This window comes from Bison bison, unplaced genomic scaffold (genome assembly GCF_000754665.1).
Source record: "Bison bison bison isolate TAMUID 2011002044 unplaced genomic scaffold, Bison_UMD1.0 scf7180017864238, whole genome shotgun sequence".
In the NCBI taxonomy this organism is placed as follows: Eukaryota; Metazoa; Chordata; class Mammalia; order Artiodactyla; family Bovidae; genus Bison; species Bison bison.
In genome coordinates this window covers 788,178-795,527 of record NW_011494810.1, presented here as the reverse complement: position 1 = coordinate 795,527, position 7,350 = coordinate 788,178, and positions in this window count along the sequence as shown.

The following is a 7,350-nucleotide window of genomic DNA, read 5'->3' as shown; positions in this document are numbered from 1 at the left end:
AAACCCCTCCTCTACCCTCGACCCGCGGCCGCTGGAGAGGCAAGGAAGGCTCGGGAAAGGAAGACTCACCTCCCGCCTCTGTCCTCTATCGGATGCCCAAGGTGTCAGCCCTGGCTTTCAGAGGGTTTGCGGAGTTTCACAGCTACTCGTTACACGTCCCTTCTGGGCATCAGGACAACCCAGGGAGGGCCCAGAGGGACTTCGGTCCGTCTTGGCCCCCAGTGGGTGGTCGGGGTGCTTATTGCTCCCTTAAGTGTAGGGTGTAGCTAGCTGTTCACACTGGGTCAGGGGAACGGGCTAATGGACTTTGACTTGAAGTCGAGTCGTGGCGAAGGCCAGGAAGAATTAGGGCCTCTGGACTTCTAGACAGGGCTCCTTGCCACTACACTATGCTGAACATGTAGCTCGAAGACAGGTCTTCCTGGGACCATCCTTAATCTTCTAGTTCTGGAGCTTGGGAGAAAGCATGTCTGGGGGTCCTGAGCAGAGCTGATTGACACCGACAGTTCTCTTTTTTCATCTGCTGAGCACTGAAGTTGAACTTTCCCATAGAAGAAGGCAGAGATGTCTCTATCTGCTGAAGAGGATGGGCTTCCCAGGTGGCTCAGTGGTAAAGAATTGGTAAAGAATCCTCCTGCCAATGCAGGAGCCACTGCATATGCGGATTGGATTCCTGGGTCTGGAAGATCCCCTGAAGGAGGAAATAAATGGCAACCCACTCCAGTATTCTTGCCATGACTGAGCATGCAGACAGACTAGAGAGGATACACTACTGCAGATAACTAATGTCCGGTCAGATCAAGCAGAACAATACCAGTTCCCCTAAAGAAAGGAAGTGGGCTGGTTGAACAGATGTGAAAGAGGTGGATGGACCCTGAAACTTTATTTATTTATTTATATATTTTTTGGTGGTGCTGCATGGCATGTGGCGTTTTAGTTCCCCAACCAGGGGTGGAACATGCACCCTCTGAATTGGAAGCACAGAATCTAAACCCCTGGACCACCAAGGGGGGTCTGGAACTGGATTTCTTGGCATTGCTTTCCTCATTTCAAGGACTTGGGAGCCTTTTGTTTCTTCCTTTAAATAGCAAATAATCATTCCTGAGTAAGGGAGTTAACAGGGAGCCGCCGTTTGGGATATGCTTGGATTCTGTGACTTTTGCAGGAGATAAAGCAAAGGAGTAAAATTCATTTTTGTGAACAGTGATTGGTCCCCCAAATGACAGCCAGGTGCAGGCAGGGTCACCCATCTCCCTGGAACCTGCAGATACCAGTGGGAACTACCCCCTTCAGATTTAACTGGATTCAACAGAACTCATGTGTACCCCTTTCTCAGGAGCACCAGCCAGGTACCATGGCTTGGAGGAGAGCAGGGGAGGAACCAAGGATTAGCCAAGGCAGGTCAGACTAAGGTGCTTTGGCAAATAGTACAGCCTGCTCTAAAAGTCCAGATCCTATATGCCTGAGTTTCCAGCCCTGTGATCGCTTGGGTGAGGGAACTACCTGTTAAGTGTTGGTAATCTGAGCTCATAGTTCTGTCCACTGCAGTTCTAAAGCAGGTACATTCAGAGCCCAGAAATCCCTAACTCACAGCATCAGATCAGTCCTCACTGCCCTGTCTAGTTTCTTCCCCTGAACTGACACCTCTCTGTGAACTCTCTCTTCGAAGCTTTGTGTTTATTTACTGCATTTTGCTCAGTACAGTGGTTATGAGTCAGAGCACCCAGGTTAAAACCTGCCTTGTCAATTCCTAACCAGATGATCTTGGCTATACTTAACCTTTCTGTGCTCAGTTTCTTCACCCAAAAAATGGATAATGCTGTCTACCTTACTGAATGTGTGGGGCCATTCAGTTATTTGACAAATGTGTACTGAGTACTCACTAGGCATTCATGGTGCTAGGTTCTATTCCAGGTTCTCAGGGTGTGTCTGTGATTGGCTGAGGGGATCGGTGAGAAGGGCAGGACAAAATCAATAACATGATCTGCTATGTTTGATTTGCACTGGAGAGGAAGAAGAACGTTGAGCAATATCAGGTAATGGATACTGGGGATGAGCTGGGGATGGTCACAGTATTAAGAAAGAGGTCAGGGCAGGTTCCATTGTGATAGTGACATCTGAGGTGAGGGAGTTGATCAAGCCCAAGCATGGGTGAAAACAGGGTCCCAAGTGGAGGCCACCATGACAGCAAAGGCCCTAAACATGTAGAAGCACAGGGAGGCAGTTAGTGAGGGCCATGGTGTGTCAGCTTGGGGTGGAGGTGGGGTGGCAACTGGAGACCATGGGAAGGTACTTTCTTTGACATCAAATGGGATTATGACAGATACCACGAGTAAAGCAACAGAAAACCCTGAATGTAAATCCTACTTAAGGACCATTGAGCCATCTCACAAGTAATGTTTCATTTGGTTTCTATTATGTTGCTGATTGAATGTATTTTTATAAAGTGCTGTGTGCCACCAATTTTGTCAACCTTGGGGAGATCATAGTGGATAGACAGTCCTGGCTTTTAGAAGCTAGAAGAGGAATCAAATGATAGGTGGCATGAAAAAATAAAACAAAGTAAGAAAGAGCCTGCTAGGGTGGTTGGGTAGGACCTTCATAAGATAACATTTGAGCAGAGAGCAGGTGGAGGGCAAATTGAACAGAAGTGTGCAGCAGAGGAACAGCATATGCAAAGGCCATAAAGAAGGAGGTTTGTCCCCTGGTTAGAGAAAGGGGAGACTGGAATGGATTGACCATGGATTTTACACTTAGAAATTTTCAAGTGAGGGCATGGCTTGATGGGGTTTTAATTTTATCATTATCACTGTGCAGAGCAGATTGGATCTGGATAGAGGGAGGCAGAGGCTATTTTTGAAGCAGCCACAGAAATGCAAGCAGGACATGGGCCATTCCAGAGTCAGCTGGTGGAGGTGAGGCTGGTGAGCAGTAGTGGTTTCCTCCATGGTGTGCTACTGGGTGTGAAAGGAGTGAGAAACGTGTGTAGTTTTGGCCCCAGTTGGGTGATTGGAGAGTCTGCCCAGGAAACTGCAAAACAGTTTCTGGGAAGGGGTTGGGAGACAAAGATGAGTTTTGGACTTGCTAGGTCTGAAATGCTCAAGACAAATAGCTATGATGGTTCTGGGAGAAAGCCAAGGCTAGAGGTGGAAATCTGTTGTCACAGCACGCAATAGGAGTTGAGATCCTAGAATAGACTAGCATGGGTAGAGGAGCTGTCTTGGAGGAGTTGACTGGTCCACACTAGCTTTGGAGACTAGAAAGAGAGGAGAGAGATCCAGAGGGGAAAAAGAGGAAAGGGGGAAGCGGGTAGGGGGAGGAGAAGGAGCAGCCACCATGAGGTGGAGAGAAGTCTTGGCAGTGCTGAGCCTTGGAATCCCATACAGGCAAAGGTGTTTTCAAGAAAGAGGGATAGTCAATGAGGATAAGTGCTGCTGCAAGATCCAGTGAAATGAGGAAAAACCACTGATAAGAGCATTGACCCATAGTATTTGGTATAGAGGCTCCCTGAGCAGAACAGAGGTAGAGCTGCTGGGATAGGGTAGTTTGGAGAGAGAAAGGAGGTGAGGGAGTGGAGACAGTTGGGTAGAAAAAAGTGGCAGTGGCTGAGGGAGAATGGGTCCCATCTTAAAGATGGGAGAATTACAGTATGTGGCTTAAAGGAAGGAGGGGCTGGGCAGGAGCCAGGAGGAGCAGAGAAGGGAGAAGAGGAGGCAAGGTGGTCTTTGGACCCTGAGCCTAACAGGGAGCAAGTGAGTGGAAGTCCATGGTGGACTTCTGAATACACAGACACTTCAGCAAAAGAAGAAGCAGGATGTGATGGTTTATTTTATGCATCAATTTGGCAAGGTCTTGGTACCCAGTTATTTGATCACACAGAAGTCTCAAATTTGCTGTGAAGATACTTTTTGAATGAGATTAACATTTAAATTGGTAGACTTTGCATAAAACAGATTATCCTCCATAAATAAATGGGCTTCAATCAGTTAGTCTCTAAGAGTAAAGACCAAGGGAATTCCCTGGTGGTCCAGTGGTTAAGACGGCACAGAGTTTTAACAATGTAGGGGGCATGAGTTTGATCCCTGGTTGAGGAACCAAGATCACACATGCCCTGCAGCACCGCCAAAAGATTAAAACAAGAGTAAAGACTGAGGTTTACACACACTGTCCTCCCCCCATCCCACACTTAAGGAATTCTGCCTGCAAACTGCCTTCTATCTTGAACTGCAACATCATCTCTTCCCTTGGTCTCTGATCTGCTGGCTTACCCTGCACATTTTGGGCTTGCAAGCCTCCACAATTATGTGAACCAGTCTTGTGAAATAAATCAATCAGTCCCCTCCCCTCTTCATACACACACACACACACACCCTATTGGTTTTGTTTCTCTGGAGAACCCTGACTGACAGGAAGGAACAAGAGATAGTAGAGATGTGAGAGCAGGAGGAAGGCATGACACACTCACCTTGCAGAGTAGAAAGGTGAATGGACTGTAGCAAAGGAAACCATAGATTATGCCAAACATGGAAAGTGAACTTTGCACCATAAAGTACCATGTATAGCTTTCCTAAAAATGCCGTATCTACAAACAGAAGGGCAGCAATTACATCTTCCCCTGGGGAGAAGGTCATCATTCCATAGGATGTACTTGTAGATGAATGACAAATACAGGTGTATAAAATGTGCCACCTTGTTGTCTGATTCCTGGACAGCCACATCTGGCTTACCTGAGAGCTCATTAGAAATAGAACCCTCGGGTCCCAAACACAGTCTGAATCGTTAACCAAATACTAGGACTAGACTTTCTAGTTACTTGCAATTTGTTTTGTTTTGTTTTTTGGGTGAGTTGAATGGCATGTGGGATCTTAGTTCCCTGACCGGTGTTTGAACCCATGCCCCTTGCAGTGGAAGCTCCACTTCCACTTCCACCAGGGAAGTCCAGCTCTTTGCAGTTTGGGAAGCTCTGTTATAAAGGAGTCAGCATGATTCTGGGCAGAGTAGATGCTCAACAAACTATAGCTTGACTAGCAGTCCTAAGAATAACAGTGCTGAGTATTACTATGACTTATTCATAGACTTCTAGGAAGCAAGGACAGTAGGGTTCTGACCTGGTACCCCAATATCCAGCAGAGGTTATGGCTGATAAAAAGGGCTCTGAGAACCCACTGAGTGAAGAAATTTGGCTTGATTAATTTTCTTGCAATACAGGCCTCCCAGCTGTCACATGAAGGCTGCTCATCTATTTTTATATTTTGTTTTGTTTTGTTCCTTTTGCCAAAGTCAAAAAGACTTTGAGAACTACACAAAGACGAACATAACCAACTATTCAAGTGCTCCAATGAAAGCACCTAAAATAACCCAGTTGTTCACTGGAAAAAGGTGCCAAGGATGGAGGAGAAGGAGGAGGGTGTTAGGGAAGTAGGGGTCATTTGCACTTTGGATGCTCTTTAGAGGTGGACTCAGGACAGGTGGGATTAACTAAGGATCATGAGTTTTCAGGAGGTGAGGGTGACATAATGGAATAGTCACAAATGAGTGTAGCAAGCAGATCTGGGGTGTGGGTGGTAAGAAAATAAGAGTCACTCCAAGATGGGTGCACTGTGGCATTTCACAGTTGTGGCAAAACCTTAGGAAAGCCATGTTTCCTGTAAACACATAGATACTTTATTGTGTCTGTCTTTCCTGCCTGTTCTTTTTTAAAAAAATTTTATTTATTAAAACCTTAGGAAAACCATGCTTCCTGTGAACACATAGATGCTTTACTGTGTCTGTCTTTCCTGCCTGTTTTTTTAAAAAATTTTTATTTATTTTGGCTGTGCTTGGTCTTCATTGCTGTGCACAGGCTTTCTCTAGTTGCAGCGAGCGAGGGCTACTCTTTAGTTGCTGTGCTCAGCCTTCTCATTGTAATGGCTTTGTGCCTTGCAGAGCACAGGTTCTGGGCAGGCAAGCTTCAGAAGTTGTGGCTCACAGTCTCTAGAGCTCACCCTCGGGCTTGGTTCTCTTAAGGCAGGTGGAAAATCCCAGAGCAGGGATGGAACTTGTGTCTTCTGCACTGGCAAGCGGATTCTGAACCACTGTATCATGAGGGAAATCCTCCTGCCTGTTTTCTCTGTCCACTCTAATTTTCAGTTTTGCTCCTGCATAGTCTTTGACTCTTTCTGGAGGGAATCAACCCTGGCTATTGCAGTTCTTTGAATGTTCCCTTTCATTCTGTCTGTTCCTTAAGTGAGGTGAATCCCAGGATCCTGGAATTTCAGGAAGCTGGAGCTCAGGGAGAGAAAACTGGTCAAGGATCCCAGATGTATGGGGATCGGGGTGGGGAAGGCAGATGTCATGCACAATATGTTCAGCATATGTTAGGCTTACCATCTGCATTTTACCACTTAATGCACACTGGAATCCCAGGAAGCTGGAGCCCTCAGGGCCACATGAAGAGCTTGGAGTCTGTCCTGTAGGACAGAAGTGTTCACTACATGCTGGATCCCATACTCTAAGGTGTGTCCTGATCCCTTCTCAGAGCACAGAACCTATGCTAGCCCCTTCATCTCTATCTAGCCTTCCTATTCAAGTGTGGTTTAAGTCATATAACCATGGAGTACCTTTATCTTAGGTATTTTTTCTCAGTCAGTCTCAGGAACAGGGAAATCTTATTTCTGTTCCCTTGCTCTGCTGGTTGCTTAGATGTTGGGAGGCAGTGGATAAGTTTCTCTACTCATATATGATGATACAATACCTGGGTCACATGAATCAAACAAAATTTTTTGCATAAGTACTCCAGTGACAGGGGCTTCTCCGGTGGCTCAATGATAAAGAATCCACCTGCAGTGCAGGATTTGCAGGAGATATGGGTTGGATCCCTGGGTGGGGAAGATCCCCTGGAGGAGGGCATGGTAACCCACTCCAGTACTCTTGCCTGGAGAATCCCATGGACAGAGGAGCCTGGCAGGCTACAGTTTATAGGTTTGCAAAGAGTCAGACATGACTGAGTGACTTAGCACATGCACACACACCCCAGCACAGAGTCAGGGATACTTAGGAGGTACTTACATGTCATAGTCCCCCTTTCCTCCTCAGTTAGCTGTACATGAACTTTTAAACTTCTTAGTGTTCAACACCTGTAATTATAGTGCATCTCAGTTTGAGTTTCTGCTACTGAACACCTGGATGGTAGTCACTATGTATATTTGCTCCAGACATAGAGAATTCTGAATTCTGAGTCCTTATTCCTCAGATACTCTGAGTGCTTTCACTAAATCTTTTAAACATAGCATGATCTATTTCAGGAATTTCCTGACACTACTGACCCTTCTAATTTTTCCAGTCTCCCTTCAGCCCCATTCTCTCAAGCTC